The following is an 18,488-nucleotide window of genomic DNA, read 5'->3' on the forward strand; positions in this document are numbered from 1 at the left end:
CATTGAAACTATAAATTACCTTGGGCAGTATGGCCATTTTCACGATATTGATTCTTCCTACCCATGAGCATGGAATGTTCTTCCATTTGTTTGTATCCTCTTTTATTTCGTTGAGCAGTGGTTTATAGTTCTCCTTGAAGAGGTCCTTCACATCCCTTGTAGGTTGGATTCCTAGGTATTTTATTCTCTTTGAAGCAATTGTGAATGGGAGTTCACTCATGATTTGGCTCTCTGTTTGTTATTGGTGTATAGGAATGCTTGTGATGTTTGCACATTGATTTTTATCCTGAGACTTTGCAGAATTTTGCTATTTTAGTAGAGATGGGGTTTGCTGAATGCAGCCCCCAGTCACGTACTCCCTTCTTGGTCAATCGATCACGACTCTCTCACGATCACGACCCTCTCACGTGGACCCCCTTAGGGTTGTGAGCCCTTAAAAGGGACAGGAATTGCTCACTTGGGGAGCTGGGTTGTTAGAGACGTGTGCCACCACTCCCAGCTAATTTTTGCATTTTGATTAGAGACGGGGTTTCCCCATGTTGGTTGGCCAGGATAGTCTCGATCTCTTGACCTCGTGATCCGCCCACCTCGGCCTCCCATAGTGTTGGGATTACAGGTGTGAGCCACTCCACCCAGCCCAGAGAAGGCTTTTCATACTTGCTTGTCAGCCTCCTGCATCCTACTCCAGCACCTGGTGCTCACAACCTGTGGGCTGCTCTCATCCGTGATCATCTCTCCCCAGGCCTGCTGTTCCTCGAGAAAGGAAGTTGTAATGGGCAGAGTTCTAGGACAGCCCCCAAGAGAACCACTCCCTTATATCTGCTCCCTGTATCATCTCTTCTTGAGTGTGTGCAGAGCTTGTGATTTGGCCAAGGGGAAGGAATTTTGCAAATGTGATTATGGTCACACTTGCTTTGTTAAGCACATTTGCTCAGCTGACTTTGAGTTCATCCAAAGCAGGATGATCTTAGGTGGGCCAGACCTAATCAGGTGAGTCTTTTAAAGGTGAAGTTTCAGAGATTCAACCCTTAGCCTCCAAGGAGACATAAATGGCCATGCTGTGAACTGTCTTTGGAGGTGGCAGCTCTAGGAGCTGAGGGCCTTCGTTCAACAATTGCAAGAAATTGAATTCAGTCCACAAACTGAATCAGCTTGGAAGAGGACACTGAGCATCTGATGAGACCCCAGCTGACACTCTGTTTGCAGTATTGTGACCCTGAATAGAAGACCCAGTTAAACCCTGCCCAGACCCTTGGCTCATGGAAACAGATAATAACTGGGTGGTGTTTTAAGCTGCTCAGTTTGCACTGGTAAATCCACCAACAGGAAAGTAATATAGAAGTTAAATGGGCCAGGCATGGTGGCTCATGCCTGTAATCCCAACACTTTGGGAGGCTAAGGTGGGTGGATCACAAGGTCAGGAGGTCGAGACCATCCTGGCCAACATGGTAAAACCACGTCTCTACTAAAAATACAAAAATTAGCCAGGCCTGGTGGCGCGCACCTGTAGTCCCAGCTACACAGGAGACTGAGGCAAGGGAATCACTTGAACCCAGGAGGTGGAGGTTGCAGTGACCCGGGACCATGCCACTGCACTCCAACCTGGGCAACAGAGAGAGACTCAATCCCAAAAAAAAAAAAAAAAAAAGTTAAATGAATACTTTTGACCATTGATGGAAGTTGCTTTCATTCCCTCTTACTTAATCATCTTTATCTTAGCCCTGAAAGAGGGATGCTTCAACCCCATTTGTAACAAGTGAGGCTGAGGCTCAGGAAAGTGATAGAATTTAGCAAAGTCCACCTTGCTACCTGGTGGCCCCAGCTAGAACTCTGCCCCAGGTCCATATACCTAAAGTCATTACAGCGTCCACTAAAATTTTGCCCCTGTCTCGATGCCTTCCTCTTTAGAAGCCTGTTCCTTCAGGGATAGATCCCAACTCAGTGTTACAAGATACTGAACTCCGATTTTCACAAAATATAATAACTGCCCCCCAAAATTAATAATAGTATTTTTGAGCTGGGCACGGCGGTTCATACCTGTAATCCCAGCACTTTGGGAGGCTGAGGTGGGCGGATCATGAGGTCAAGAGATCGAGAGCATCCTGGACAACATGGTGAAACCCCATCTCTACTAAAAATACAAAAATTAACTGGGAGTGGTAGCAGGCATCTGTAATCCCAGCTACTAGGGAGGCTGAGGCAGGAGAATCGCTTGAACCCAGCAGGCAGAGGTTACAGTGAGCCGAGATTGCACCACTGCACTCCAGCCTGGCAACAGAGCAAGACTCCGTCTCAAAAAAAAAAAAAAAAAAAAAAAAAAAAAAAAAGTATGTTTGAGTCCTTATGTGTCAACCACTGGGCTATCCCAACACAAATAGCTATTATGATTATGATTAGTTTTTCCATTTTATTGATGAGGAAACCAACACATAGAAAGGTAAAGGAACTTGTCAAAAGTGACGGTCACACAGCCAAAGAGCTGTAGAAGCAGCACAGGAATCCCAGCAAACTCACAGCCAAGCTCTGCTTTTCACTTTCCCATCATACAGTCCTCAGACTAAAACCCTAACTCTGAACTTCCAAATCAAAAATCATACTCAAGGCCAGGCGCGGCGGCTCACGCCTGTCATCTCAGCACTTTGGGAGGCCGAGGCAGGTGGATCACCTGAGGTCAGGAGTTCCAGACCAGCCAGGCCAACATGGTGAAACCCCATCTCTACTAAAAATACAAAACTTACCCAGGCGTGGTGGTGGGTGTCTGTAATCCCAGCATTTTGGGAGGCTGACGCATGAAAATCACTTGAACCCAGGAGGCAGAAGTTGCAGCGATCCATGATCATGCCACTGCACTCCAGCCTGGACAAGAGAGTGAGACTCTGTCTCAAAAAAAAAAAAAAGAAAAAAAAATTGTGCTTAATAATAGCTTGGAAGTGCACATATCTTCTGTGAAGTTTGATGGACTACAATTAGCTTCAAAACACAAATAAGTAACTGTGTTTAAATGAGGCCTTCTGTGTAATATCTAGGGAAAATCAATGTGGCTATTCATATTTTGTTTCCCCTTCCAGGCACAGAGAAGTTGCCCATGACTCTGTGATCCGTTTTGTCCAATGAACCATGAGCAGCAGCAACTTGAGTCACCTCCAGCTGGAAGTGTTAAGAGGCTCTATGATCCACCACATTCCCTTTCCCCTGAAGTGGTGATCAAGGACACATGCAGAGATGGGGCTTTTGTCAGCCTGGATCCCTGAGTGAACACAATGAACAGACCACCCCACAATGCCCTAACACAGCCCAGACATGCAACGTGACCAAGAATAAGCCTCACTGTGGCCAGGCATGGTGGCTCATGCCTGTCATCCCAGCACTTTGGCAGGCTAAGGCGGGCGGATCATTTGAGGTCAGGAGTTCAAGACCAACCTGGCTAACATGGTGAAATCCTGTCTCTACTAAGTACAAAAATTAGCCAGACAGTGGTGGCATGGGCCTGTAATCCCAGCTATTCAGGAGGCAGGAGAATCACTTGAGTTTGGAAGGCAGAGGTTGCAGTGAGCTGAGATTGCACCACTGCACTCTAGTCTGGGTGACAGAGTGAGACCCTGTCTCAGAAACAAACAAAGAAATACCTCACTGCATGAGGCCACTGAGATTTGGGGATTGTTGTTACTGCACCAGAACCCAAATCATCCTGACCACTAGGGTGTCCTAACTAGGGTTTCTTACCAAAAGCAAAGGCATTTTTAAAGTTCGTGACATTTAAACAAAAGAGCAAATACCAATATCTACCACTTTGTCAGGCTAAAAAACCCAAACAAAGCCAACAGCCAGAAGTTAAAATAAACAGATCATTAGGTTGAAAATAGAACTGTCAAAACAGGAACAATTGAATTCATTTAGTGATTGCAAAGAACATCAGGCAAGACACAGGTATGGTCATCATAACATTTATCACATGCTTAATTGCATATGTTTGACTAAGAAAAACACAAAGTATTTAAGCTCATCTGTAGTTCAAAGTGCCTATCCGTGAATTTATCTATTCATCCTGATTTATTTATTGAGCAACTCTTTTGTGCCAGTCACTGTGCTGTGTTGTGGGAAGTCAGGGACCCCAAACGGAGGGACCAGCTGAAGCCATGACAGAAGAACGTGGATTATGAAGATTTTATGGACATTTATTAGTTTCCCAAATTAATACTTCTGTAATTTCTTATGCCTGTCTTTACTGCAATCTCTAAACATAAATTGTAAAGATTTCATGGACACTTATCACTTCCCCAATCAATACCCTTGTGATTTCCTATGCCTGTCATTACTTTAATCTCTTAATCCTGTCAGTCGAGAAGGATGTATATCGTCTCAGGACCTGTAATAATTGCGTTAAGTACATAAATTGTACAGCATGTGTGTTTGAGCAATATGAAATGTGGGCACCCTGAAAAAAGAACAGGATAACAGCAATTGTTCAGGGAATTAGAGAGATAACCTTAAACTCTGACCGCCGGTGAGCCAGGCAGAACAGAACCATATTTCTCTTCTTTCAAAAGCAAATGGGAGAAATATCGCTGAATTCCATTTCTCAGCATGGAACGTCCCTGAGAAAGAGAATGCGCACCTAGGGGTAGGTCTCTGAACTGGCCCCCCGGGGCGTACCTGTCTCTGATGGTCGAGATTGCAGAGGTGAAATAAACTCGTCTCCCATAGCGCTCCCAGGCTTATTAGGAAGAGAAAATTCCCGCCTAATAATCTTTGGTCAGACGGGTTGATCTCAAAACCCTGTCTCCTGATAAGATGTTATCAATGACAATGGTGCCAAAACTTCATTAGCAATTTTAATTTCACTTCGGTCCTCTGGTCCTGTGATCTCGCCCTGTCTCCACTTGCCTTGTGATATTCTATTACCCTGTTTAGTACTTGATGTCTGTCACCCACACCTATTCATATGCTCCCTCCCCTTTTGAAACTCCCTAACAAAAACTTGCTGGTTTTTGTGGCTTGTGGGGCATCACGGATCCTACCAATGTGTGATGTCTCCCCCAACGCCCAGCTTTAAATTTTCTCCCTTTTGTACTCTGTCCTTTTATTTCTCAAGCCAGTCGACGCTTAGGAATATGGAAAATAACTTACGTGATTATCGGGGCAGGTCCCCCGATATCTGGCGCCCACGTGGTCTTTCTTTTTTCCTAAGTGCATGAGGAAACCGGATTCCCTTTGGTAGGTGCGGTGAAACGTCAATCGGCTTGGTCCACAGATAAGCGTGTTCAACTCCCCGACGAGTGGTGAGTAATCTGTGTAAGGTCTGGGTTAACTATGGGTCATGTGTAATCTAACAAACTCCTGTTAAAACCGGTAACCATGAAAAATATGATCACTCTATTCAAGGCAGTAGAAAAATACTGTTCTTGGTTTCCTGAAATAGGAACGGTGTATATAAAATTGTGTGATTGTGTCCGTAAAGCATTCCGAAAACTGGTCTCGGCCGTGTATTATGTTCCCATCACTGTTTGGGGTGCTTGGTGCGTGCCATCTTCGTGGCTTGCCAATCTCGTGAACCCCTGCAGTTGCCGCAGTTTTCTGCCTTTTCCTCAGTTTCTCTGCCTTTTTCTCAACCTTCCTCTCCCACATGGCCTTCGTTCAGACTCTCCCTTCAGCTACTCCTCCCCACCCTAACGATTCTGAAAATTTGATTTCTAACTGGTAACTTTGGCTTAAAGTTTCCCCCTACTTTTCTTACTTCTTCTCACGAAAAGCTGGTACTTCAAACTCCTGGGGCTGTGACTCACAAAGCCCGGTACCATAAATATGCTAATTCTTCTCTCTTCAAACCTCCAGCATTAAATAATGGCTCTGGGACCAAACTACAATTTACTTGTCATTCTCCAGGCCCTCCCCCGTCCACTACAGCCCCTCACCCTCCTGTCGTTTCAGTTCCTCAACCAGTCTGCGTCGATATGCGCCGCTCAATCTTACCTTTTTAAAAACAATTTAAGGATGCTTGTACTCAGTATGGTCCTACTTTTCCTTATGTTCAAATGGTATTGCACACTTTTTATACTGAGGTCGTTTTGCTTCCTTCAGACTGTGATCTTTTGGCAAAAAGCTGTTCTAAGTCCATCTCAGCCTGGTGGTCAGAGGAGGCCTGTTTACAGGCTCAGCTAAATCGGAGTAATGACATTCTAATTACTCAGGCTCAGCTCATAGGCTCCGATAGTTTCTCTGATGCTTATGCCCAATTAAACTTTGATACTCTTACCACAGAACAAGTAACAAAAGTGTGTATGAGAGCTTGGGATAAATTACACTCCCCAGCCCAAGCTCCTGTTTCTTTTACTACTGTTCAACAAGCTCAATTGCTTTTACTACCTAATATCCTTTTAAACAAAGGAGATAAGACAAGTGGCCCTGGGATTCAGCAGTGGCCGCTTTCTAAAGAAAAACTGGAGGCTTTAAATCAATTGGTTTCTGAGCAGTTACAACTTGGAAATGTGGAACCTTCTCTTTCCCCTTGGAATTCTCCTGTGTTTCTAGTAAAAAAGAAATCAGGCAAATGGCGGATGGTAACCGATTTAAGGGCCATTAATGCTGTAATTAAACCTATGGGGGCCGTACAACACGGCATGCCTGCCCCTGCTTTAATACCTAAAGATTGGCCTCTCATACTTATTGATCTTAAAGAGTTTTTTTTTTCATATCGCTTTACATAAATCGGATTGTGAAAAATTTGCTTTTACTGTACCATCTATCAATAATCAGGAGCCTGTAGCTCATTATCAATGGAAAGTACTTCCTCAGGGAATGCTAAATAGCCCTACAATCTGCCAGCTTTATGTTGGACAAGTGCTTTCACCAGTTTGAGCCCGATTTCCCGAGGCCTATATTCTTCATTATATTGATGATATTTTAAGTTCTGCCCCCACTGATAAAAAATTAATTGACTGTTACCAAATTTTGAGCCGCTGTGTTACAGAGGCTGGGTTACACATTACTCAGGATAAAATTCAACAGACCACTCCTGTTCAATATTTAGGAATGGTGGTCGATAAACAATGTATTCAACCTCAAAAAATTCAAATTAGGAGAGATTCTTTAAAAATTTTAAATGACTTCCAAAAACTTTTGGGTAACATTAATTATTTAAGACCTACTTTAGGCATTCCGACCTATGTACTGGATCTGGAATTTGTAGAGGAAACAATCCAGACTGCCCAGTTATCTAGAGTACAGACATTTCAGCCTTTTCAGCTTCTGGTTTTTGCTTCATTACACTCTCCTACTGGACTAATAGTTCAACATAATGATTTAGTGGAATGGTGTTTTCTTCCTCATTCTGTGTCAAAAACTTTATCTAGACCAAATAGCCATATTAATTGGACAGGTTCGGTGCAGAATACTTCAAATTTCTGGATTTGATCCAAGTGTAATTGTAGTTCCTTTAAATCAGCTCGAAGTTCAAGCTGCCTTTCAGCATTCTGTACTGTGGCAAATTCACTTGGCTGATTTTATTGGTGTTATTTACGATCATTATCCAAAAAAACAAATTGTTTGATTTTATAAAAATAACGTCTTGGGTGGTTCCTCGATTAACCAAAAATCAACCCATTCCTGAGGCCGTTACAGTATTCACTGATGGCTCTGGTAATGGCAATGCTGGCTATATAGGTCCTGCAGACAAACTTCTTTCTACCTCTTATACTTCTGTTCAAAAGGCGGAGTTAATTGCTGTGATTACTGCCTTACAGGATTTCCCCAAACCTTTAAATATTGTCTCTTATTCTACTTAACGTGGGGAAGAGGATATGCTTGTGTTTCACCAGGAGATCATCAATCCCCTGTCTGGGTACCCACCAGAAGACTCAAGCTTCTTGTGAATACTGACAATCAAAACCACAGTGAAGAGATGTCTGTGTCAGAGACTGCCTTCAGATGTGGTGAGATCTGTGCCGACTCCTCAGAAACAGGCACACCAAATCACAATGGGTGTAAATCAATCCTCCCTGATGACAGTGGAGACCCATCTAACTAATCACACTTCTCCTGATTACCTTTCTTTTTCTCCTTACAAACCTAAATATCTCACCATTTCTATTAGCCTGAAAATAACATCCCTCTGTTCTTCTCTTTCTCCTTCAGCACTCCATCTCGCTTACACTAGGTTTTATTTAATGATTCTCCTCCTTATACTTTCTGTCTCACCAGTTTCCTCTCACACTGATTTACCTGCTACACATAATTATTCTTCTTGGGCTTAGGTGCCTTTTCCTCCACTTATTCGCCCTCTCACCCGGATAGATGCTCCCGCAGAAATCTACACTAACGATAGTGTGTGGATGCCTGGAGCCATAGACGACCCTTGCCCTGCTCAACCAGGAGAAGAAGGCACTGCATTTAATGTTACCATGGGTTATAAATACCCCCCTCTGTGCCTCGGACATGCACCTGGTTGCATCCATCTAGAAACTCAGTTCTGGGCTGCTTATCTTTCAGAAACATCAGCTACAGATAAAATGGGACATTTGGCCTCTGGCCTCTCCCTTTCTCCTTTACAACAAATGAAAGGAGGAGTAATGGGAGGTACCCCATACTTTCAGTATAAACCTGCAGGAAAACCATGCCCTAAACATTTTGAGGGACCATCTAAAACTTTAATTTGGGAAGATTGTGTTAACTCACATGCAGTAATATTAAAAAATGACTCATATGGTTTAGTAATAGACTGGGCACCAAAGGGCTATTTAAAAAACAATTGCTCCTCTGTGGAAGGGAATGCCTGGAGGCTACTTATTTTATTTCTTATCAGGAGAAAGAGAATCATCATTCTACTTTGCATTCAAGGATCAGCTCATTCTTTCCCTTAAAATGGGAAGATAAAGGCATTACCCCCGCCCCCCACCAGGCCTCCTATGATACTCCCTATTCTGAGCCCAGAACACCCAGAACTTTGGAAATTGGCTATTGCCACGTCTGGACTGCGAGTATGGGAAGGAAAAACTATTTTGACTTTGTTCCCACTACCGTCCCACTCTCTCAGTATCAACGTAGACCCAGACATTCTGCTTTACTTACCTCCTACCTGACTGTTCCCATACAGAGTTGTGTTGAGCCTCCTTACATGCTATTGGTAGGAAATATCAAAATTTGGATGAATAATCAAGCTGTCCAATGCGTCAATTGTCATCTATACATTTGTATTAACTCCCATTTTGACTCCAGGAAAAGTGTAAAGTTGGTTCGAGCTTGAGAAGGAATCTGGATTCCGATAACTTTACCTAGACCTTGGGAATCCTCCCCCTCAATACATTTAATTAATGAAGTGGTACAACGAATTCTAAAAAGATCTAAGATATTTGTTTTCACTTTAATCGCTGTTATCATGGGCCTAATTACAGTCACTGCAATGGCCACCACTGCCGGAATGGAATTACACCAGTCTATTCAAACGGCTCATTTTGTTAATGATTGGCAAGCCAACTCCACCCAAATGTGGAATTCTCAACAAGGCATCGATCAAAGATTGGCAAAGCAAATTAATGATTTAAGACATTCTGTTATTTGGCTTGGAGATCAGGTAATGAGTCTGGAACATCGCATGCAAATGCAGTGCGATTGGAATACTTTGGATTTCTGCATCACCCCTATTCCTATAACGAGACTGATCATTCATGGGAAATGGTCAAAGGACACCTTCTAGGTAGAAAAGATAATTTATCATTGAAAACTACTAAATTAAAAAAACAAATTTTTGAAGCCTCCCAAGCTCACTTATCCATCGTGCCTAGAGCTCAGGCGTTAGATCAGGTGGCAGAAAATCTTTATGGATTAAACCCCACAACTTGGATTAAATCTACTGGGGGCTCCACTGTAGTAAATTTTGGAATTATGTTTCTCTGCTTAATCGGCTTGCTTTTAGTGTGCCGTACCAGTCAAGTAATCCTGTGTCAAAATCGAGAGAACGAACAAGCCTTCATCGCCATGGCACATTTATATAAAAAGAAAGGGAGAGATGTTGCGGGAAGTCAGGACCCCAAACGGAGGGACCGGCTGAAGCCATGACAGAAGAACGTGGATTATGAAGATTTTATGGACATTTATTAGTTCCCCAAATTAATACTTTTGTAATTTCTTATGCCTGTCTTTACTGCAATCTCTAAACATAAATTGTGAAGATTTCATGGACACTTATCACTTCCCCAATCAATACCCTTGTGATTTCCTATGCCTGTCATTAATCTCTTAATCGTGTCAGTCGAGAAGGATGTATATCGTCTCAGGACCTGTAATAATTGCGTTAAGTACATAAATTGTACAGCATGTGTGTTTGAGCAATATGAAATGTGGGCACCCTGAAAAAAGAACAGGATAACAGCAATTGTTCAGGGAATTAGAGAGATAACCTTAAACTCTGACCGCCGGTGAGCCAGGCAGAACAGAACCATATTTCCCTTCTTTCAAAAGCAAATGGGAGAAATATCGTTGAATTCCTTTTCTCAGCATGGAACGTCCCTGAGAAAGAGAATGCGCACCTAGGGGTAGGTCTCTGAACTGGCCCCCCGGGGCGTACCTGTCTCTTATGGTCGAGATTGCAGAGGTGAAATAAACTCCAGTCTCCCATAGCACTCCCAGGCTTATTAGGAAGAGAAAATTCCCGCCTAATAAACTTTGGAATAAACTTTGGTCAGACGGGTTGATCTCAAAACCCTGTCTCCTGATAAGATGTTATCAATGACAATGGTGCCAAAACTTTATTAGCAATTTTAATTTCACTTCCGTCCTGTGGTCCTGTGATCTCACCCTGTCTCCACTTGCCTTGTGATATTCTATTACCCTGTTAAGTACTTGATGTCTGTCACCCACACCTATTCATATGCTCTCTCCCCTTTTGAAACTCCCTAATAAAAACTTGCTGGTTTTTGTGGCTTGTGGGGCATCATGGATCCTACCAATGTGTGATGTCTCCCCCGGATGCCCAGCTTTAAAATTTCTCTCTTTTGTACTCTGTCCTTTTATTTCTCAAGCCACTCGGCACTTAGGAAAATAGAAAAGAACCGAGTTGATGATCAGGGCAGGTCTCCCGATAGTGTTGGGTGGTGGTAATGCAATGATGAAGATGGCAGGCATGCCTCTGCCCTCCAGGAGTTTCTAGGATACAGAGGGGGACAAACAAAAATAAGTAAATCCATGAAAGAAGTATAGGTGGAACCTGCCACCAATATTTCAATGTAGGTTCTTTCTATTTTCCATAAGTGTCAGCCAGCTGAGAAATAAAGAGAGACACTACAAAGAGAGGAATTTTACAACTGGGCTTCTGTGGGTGACATTACACATCAGTAGGACCGTGATGCCCCCCTGAGTCTCAGATGAGCAAGTTTTTATTAAGGGCTTCAAAAGGGAAGGGGGTGTAAGAACAGGGAGTAGGTACAAAGGTCACATGCTTCAAAGGGCAAAAAGCAGAACTACTACTAAGGGTCTAACAAAGATCACGTGCTTCTGAGGGAACAGGACAAAGCACAAAAGCAGAACTACTGATAAGGGTCCAGCAAAGATCACAAAGCAAAGGGCAAAAGCAGAACCACTGATAAGGGTCTATGTTCATTCACGCATGTATTGTCTTGATAAACATCTTAAACAACAGAAAACAGGGTTCAAGAGCAGGGCACCAGGCTGACCACAGATATATCAGGGCGGAGTTTTTCTCCACCCTAGTAAGCCTTTGGGTACTGCAGGAGACCAGGGCGTATCTCAGTCCTTATCTCAACCGCATAAGACAGACATTCCCAGAGCGGCCATTTATAGAACTTCCCCCAGGAATGCATACCTTTCCCAGGGTATTACTATTAATATTCCTTGCTAGGAAAAGAATTTAGCGATATCTCTCCTACTTGCACATCCATTTATAGACTCTCTGCAAGAAGAAACATATGGCTCTTTTTGCCCAACCCTGCAGGCAGTCAGACCTTATGGTTGTCTTCCTTTGTTCCCTAAAAATTGCTGTTATTCTCTTTTTCAAGGTGCACTGATTTCATGTTGTTGAAATACACGTGTTTTACAATCAATTTGTACAGCTAACACAGTTATCACAGTGGTCCTGAGGTGATGTACATCCTTAGCTTATGAATATAACAGAATTAAGAGATTAAAGACAGGCATAAGAAATTATAAAAGTATTATTTGGGAACTGATAAATGTCCATGAAATCTTCACCATTTATGTTCCTCTGCCATGGCTCCAGCCAGTCCCTCTCCATTTGGGGTCCCTGACTTCCCACAACAGGAAACAATAAGAGGTTAAGGTGGAGAAGAGCAGAGTCAGGGAAGAGCTGCCTGTGGAAGCACCATTTTAGCTGACACCTAAAGGATGGTCTAATTTGGGGAGGTGCAGAGGAAAATCATTCCAGGCTGAAGCAGCAAGTGCAAAGGCCCTGTTGTGGAAAAAAGTTTGAAAGTCCAAGAAAACAAAAGGAGGCCATAGTGGCTGAAATAGAGTAGGCTAAGGGCAGGAGATAGGAGAGGGCTGGAGAGGTGGCAGGAACAGGCAGAAGACTCGGGGTCTCGATTTTATTCTATGTACCATGGGCAGGAAAGGCAGGGATGAGACTCAATGGACGCCTTAAGATCACTGAAGCTGCCAGGTAGGAAATGGATTGCTGAGCATGGAGAGCAGGTGCAGAATACCAGTTAAGACAAGTTAGGAGGTTGCTGTAGCCCAGCTGAGATAGCAGTGTCCTAGGCAAAGATAATGACAGTGAAGCTACAGAGAGTGGACAAGTTGGATAAAGTTTAGAATCACAGGACTTGCTGACTGGAGAAGAAGGCAAAAGCAGAGTTAGCACAACACATGAGTTATGACCACCTTGAGCAGCTCAGCAGGGGTGGTGCCATTTACAGAACAGAGATGGCATGGACAGAGCCCATGGAGAAGGAGGAGGAAAAAGAGAGTTTGGCTTTGGGTTTTTTTTTTTAAGACAGGGTCTTTGGCTGTGTCACCCAGGCTGGAGTGCATTGGTGCAATCATAGCTCTTTGAGCCTCAAACTCCTGGGCTCAAGTGATCCTCCTGCCTCAGCCTACCATGTAGCAGGACTACAGATCCTACAGATGCATATCACCATGCCTAGCTTTTTTTTTTTTTTTTTTTTTTTTGTAGATAGGGAGTCTCACTGTGTTTTCCAGGCTGGCTTCAAACTCCTGGCCTCAAGTAATCCTCCCACCTCAGCCTCCCATAGCACTGGGATTACAGCCATCACCTACCACTCCAAGCCATGAGTTTGGCTTTGGATGTAACAAGGTTGAGGTGTTCATGAGTTGACAAGTGGAAAAAACAAGAAAGAAGTTGAGTGTTTAAGACTGCTGTTTCAAAGAGAAGTCTAGCCTCAAGACAAAAGTTCAGGACTCATTAGCTGAGAAATGGCACTGAAAATTATGTAAATCGATAAGCTCAGCTAGCAAACAAGTCCAGAGAGAGCAGAAAGTCCAGAGAGAGCAGCACTGGGCTATGCACCTGGCCTAATGCCGCCCCGCTCCTCCCAATCCCTGTGTTATGCTGGAGAGGGTTCAGCCTCTGGTGAGTTTCACCAAACCCCCACATCTCTTTCTTCTGAGACCTTCTCTAAAATCCCCTCTTTTATACTTAGTGAAATGGGATTCTCTTTTTCCCATCCAGCTTAAGCAAAAACTTTTGACTATGAGAAGAATGAGGATGCATTTAGTATCTGTTCTGCATGGATAATTCCATCAAAGATTTCTCATTATTCATGCCTGGCAGTCTCATTTTCTTCTTTTGCCTCTAAGAGCACAGTCGTAGCCATACTTACTGACATTTTCACTCTTCTAATACCAGCGATTTCCCCCATCTCGGTTCTCAGGAAGTTCTGTTCACAGAATTATCTCCTGAATCCTCACCTGGAGATAGAAATTGTTCTCTGTGGCCATTTCTTCCCCCTCTAATTCTTATCAAAAAACTCAGTGATCTCTGTTCATCAAATATTAAACTCAAGCTCAACAGATCATGATTCTGGCTTGTCTCTCCGGCCTGTGGGTTAACAGGTATGCAACCTTTGCAGAGGAGACACCAAATTCTCAGGAGGCCAGTGTTTCCAAAGGTAGTGGTCACTCTTGCTCTCTTTCTCCTGCTCAAAATTCAGCACTAGAGAGTGTTACACCATTGCACCTGCAGAGGAGTTCATCTGACTCTAGGGACTACAGAGGAGAGAGATGGACAAACTAACAGGCATTCAGAAAATGACTACCACAATGGGGAAGAAAATGAAAGTCAAACCAAATAAGCAATGGTCAAAAAAAAAAAAAAATCTAGAGGGCAGCTGCAGTGGCTCACACGTGTAATCTCAGCGTTTTGTGAGGGCGAGGCAGGTGGATCACATGAGATCAGGAGTTCGAGACCAGCCAGGGCAACATAGTGAAACCACATCTCTACTAAAAATACAAAAATTAGCCAGGTGTGGTGGCGGGCACCTGTAATCCCAGCATTTTGGGAGGCTGAGGTGGGTGGATCACCTGATGTCAGGAGTTTGAGACCAGCCTGGCCAACATGGTGAAACCCTATTTCTATTAAAAAATACAAAAATTAGCCAGGTGTGGTGGCAGGTGCCTGTAATCCCAGCTACTTGGGAGGCTGAGGCAGGAGAATTGCTTGAACCCAGGAGGCACAGGTTGTGGTGAGCAAAGATTGCACCACTGCACTCCAGCCTGGGCAACAGTGAGACTTTGTCTCAAAAAAAAAAAAAAAAAAAAAAAAACCTAGAGATGTCCATCCAGGCTGAACAGAATATTCCAGAGTAGACGCTGGGACACTATGGCCCATGGGCCAAATCTAACCTGCTTGCACATGTGTTTGTCAATAAAGTTTTATTGAAACACAGCCATGCACATTTGCTACATATTGTCTATGGCTGCTGGATTTGGCTGTTCTCATGCTATAAAGAAATACCTGAGACTGGGCAATACATAAAGAAAAGAGGTTTAATTGGCTCGCAGTTTTGTAGGCTATACAGGGAGCATGACACTGACATCTGCTGAGCTTCTGTGGAGGCCTCAGGACACTTACAATGATGGCAGAAGGTGAAGCGGTAGCAAGAGAGTAAGGAGGGAGGTGCTACACACTCGTAAACAACCTGATCTTGCAAGAACTCACTCACTATTGCAAGGACAGGACCAAAAGGATGATGCTAAATCATTCATGAGAAATCCACCCCCATGATCCAATCTCTTCCCATCAGGCCCCACCTCTAACACCGGGGACAGCTTTTATCTTGGCTTTTTCACTGGCAGCCCCTTCCTCAAGGACTTAACTTGTGCAAGCTGACTCTTAGCACATCGAAGAATGCAATTAACTGATAAGATACTGTGGGGCGAGCAATATCCGCAGTTCCCAGGAGTTTGTCCGATTGATAATGCCTAAAGCCCCACGTCTATCACTTTGTAATAGTCTTAAAGACCTTAGACCTAGAACTGTTTACTCTCCTGTAACAATTTATCCTTTTAACTTTTTTGCCTACTTTACTTCTGTAAAATTCTTTTAACTAGACCCGTTTCCCCTTTCTAAACTGAAGTATAAAAGAAAATCTAGCCCCTTCTTCGGAGCCAAGAGAACTTTAAGACTTAGCTATTTCTTGGCCCACAGCTAAATAAGCAGACTCGTAATTCATGTGAAAGTGTGGCATTTTCTCTAACTCATTCAAGTACAACACTTGGAGGCCCCAGCGAGAAACGACATCAGGCGAGACCCGGGCTCCCTCCGGGCTCACGGCCGGCTTGTAGGGGGGTGCCACCTAAAAAAGAATTTTCAGGTCCTCGAAAGGTGAGCGTCTTCCAGAGGAGAGCTTATCGACTACCATGTGGGTGCCCATAAAAATTCCACCTCTGAGTCCTCGACTTCTGACCCTGAGGTCACGTAGGTCAGATTTGACTTCAGTTCTAGTAAGAGGGAAGCGGCCCTGATGAGGGTGTCCCTCTTTCGACTCTACCTGTTTCTCTAGGACGCTAGAAGGTAGAGCCCTGGTTTTCTGTTAGGCACCTCTGTGTCTCTTTCTAGGAGGGAAGTGGCCCTGACAGGGGCCCTCCCTTGACTCAGTTCACATCCCAGGATGCTGGAGGACTGAGTCCTGGTTTCTGGCAGACCGGTCACTCTCTGTCTCTCTTTTTCTATCTCTCATCTTTCTCTTATTCAAGTTTCTTGAAGAATCTCCAAGAAAGAAAGAAAAAAAAAACTGTTATAAACTCTGTGTGAATAATGAATGAATGAGGGAGGACAAGGGCTTGCGCTTGTCCTGCAGTTTGTAGCTCCACCGCGAAAGCTACGGAGTTCAAGTGGGCCCTCACCTGCGGTTCCGTGGCGACCTCATAAGGCTTAAGGCAGCATCAGGCATAGCTTGATCTGAGCCGCAAGTTTATACCTGCCTGCCAATGCTAAGAGGAGCCCAAGTCCCCTCAGGGGGAGCGGCCAGGCAGGCATCTGACTGATCCCATCAAAGGAAACCCTCCCCTTGTCTGTCTAAAAAAAAAAAAAAAAAAGGAAGAAACTGTCATAACTGCTTACATGCCCTAAAGTCAATTGTTTGTTTTATATTGATTGTTCTGTTCAGTGTCTATTGTCTTGTTAGTAGTTGTCAAAGTTTTGCATGTCAAGACGTTGATATTGTCCAAGACGTCTAAGTAAAAACTTCTTCAAAGTCCTTAGTGCTGATTTTTTGTCACAGGAGGTTAAATTTCTCATCAACCTTTTAGGCTGGCCACTACAGTCCTTTTTTTTCTGCCAGAAGCAAGTCAAGTGTTGTTATAAGAACAAGTGTGAAAAACATTTGCCTGATTAAGATTTCTAGCACCATGAAAGTTGTAAGTATTTAGATCATCATACTCCACGTCCAAGTGATTAGACCTCCTCTAAGTTAAACCAGTAGTGAGTTCAAAACAGCCACCCTACAGATTTCCTTGCTCACCTCTCTTGTCATTCTGTAACTTTTCCAGTGCCCTTAAGTAGAACACTGTGTAAAGAAATGCACGCCCGTACTGCTTTACTTCATTTAGATTCTTACTCTGTTCCTCTGTGGCTACTGTCCCTACTTAAAAATGATCCGAGTAGTCCTTTTCCGCCTTGTCCCTGCCCCCTATCCCGCACATCTCGTTTTACGGTGCGACAGCAAATTTACCGTCTCCAGGACTTGGCTCTGCTCTTACTCCTTAAACCCTTAAAAGAAAAAGCTAAGTTTAAGCTATTTGCGTTTAAGTCATAAAGACACCAAAAGTATTTAAAGTGCAGATCTAGAAGAAGAAGAAGAATGCCTAGATCAAACTGACCCAGAAGATCTCAGGCTGGCTCTAGTCCTCCTCCCTCAATCTTAAAGCTACAGTAATGTAGCAAGTAGTATTAGCTGTTGTAAGTTTTTCTGCTCTTTCTAGTCATATTGATTCTGTTCTTTCACTACGCCAGTCCCCCAAGAAATAAGTTTCTCTGTCCATGCTAAGTTTAATATCTATGCTCAAATTTTATTTTATTTTATTTTATTTTTTGAAGGCAATTTAATAAGAAACACTTCCTCCCAGCCTTGTAAAGTTAAAGCCCTCTCCAATGTATGCTGCAGAATTTTTCTCTCAGTTCAGAGGATTATAAAGTCCGCCTTAAAAAAGGCAAGCTCCAGACACTGTGCAAAATAAAATGGCCAAAGTTTAAAGTCAAGTGGCCCCTGAAGGGTCATTGAACCTCACAATTGTTCAAGCTGTGTGGCAGGTTGTTACAGAAACTCCTAGCCACCCTGATCAGTTTCCCTACGTTAGCTACGTTTAGTCAGAATCCACTCTCCATGGCTCCATTCATGCGCCATTCATAATTCTACCTCCAAGGTCCTCCTAAGCCAGACCGCGTTTTCGCCTCGACCCTCAGCCGGTTCAGCTTCCCCTGTACTGCCTCCCTCTGAAGAAGAGGGGAGTCTCCCTCACCCAGTCCCACCGCCTTACAACCAGCCTTCTCCCTTAAAGTTATCCCATGTCTCCTCGACGACGTCCCCTGTAGTCTCGCCACCCATTGCCTCTCAATCTTGACCGTGGTAGGAAGAAGCAGCCCCTCTACTACCACTGAGAGAGGCACAAGTCCCTCCAAGTGACGAGCGCTCAGCACCCTTCTTAGTTTGTGTCCCTTTTTCTACTTCTGACTTATATAATTAGAAAACCCATAATCCTCCCTTCTCTGAAAAGCCCCAGGCTTTGACCTCTCTGACAGAGTCTGTACTCCGGACCCACCCGCCCACCTAAGATGATGCCAACAGCTGCTTTTAACCCTTTTCACCTCTGAAAAGAAGGAACGTATCCAAAAAGAAGCCAAAAAGTACTTCCTCACATCAGCCAATGGACCGGAAGAAGAAGCTAGAGACCTCCTTGAGGAGGTCTTTCCCTCTACCCGGCCTAACCAGGACTCACATTCCTCAAGTAGAAAGAGAGCTTTAGACGATTTTCACCGGTATCTCCTGTCAAGTATTAAAAGAGCC

General features: G+C 43.8%; 2 long non-coding RNA genes across 4 annotated transcripts in view; one reads left to right on the forward strand and one right to left on the reverse strand.

Annotated features, from left to right (window-relative positions):
• Positions 1-5,265, reverse strand: part of LOC134731048 (uncharacterized) — a 29,319-nt gene extending 24,054 nt beyond the window's left edge. Inside the window, exon 1 of the long non-coding RNA XR_010113108.1 lies at positions 5,128-5,265. This is a non-coding gene — a long non-coding RNA (uncharacterized LOC134731048). The remainder of the gene's footprint in view (positions 1-5,127) is intronic.
• The window catches only part of LOC134731047 (uncharacterized), a 99,674-nt gene that overhangs the window by 53,477 nt on the left and 27,709 nt on the right, over positions 1-18,488 (forward strand). The window contains exon 1 of one of the 3 annotated variants that reach the window (XR_010113107.1): positions 5,196-5,279. The exons of the other annotated variants lie outside the window; for them this stretch is intronic. This is a non-coding gene — a long non-coding RNA (uncharacterized LOC134731047). Of the gene's footprint in view, positions 1-5,195; positions 5,280-18,488 lie in introns of those variants that run through there. 3 annotated transcript variants of the gene reach the window in all.

Source organism: Pan paniscus, chromosome 7, assembly GCF_029289425.2.
Source record: "Pan paniscus chromosome 7, NHGRI_mPanPan1-v2.0_pri, whole genome shotgun sequence".
In the NCBI taxonomy this organism is placed as follows: Eukaryota; Metazoa; Chordata; class Mammalia; order Primates; family Hominidae; genus Pan; species Pan paniscus.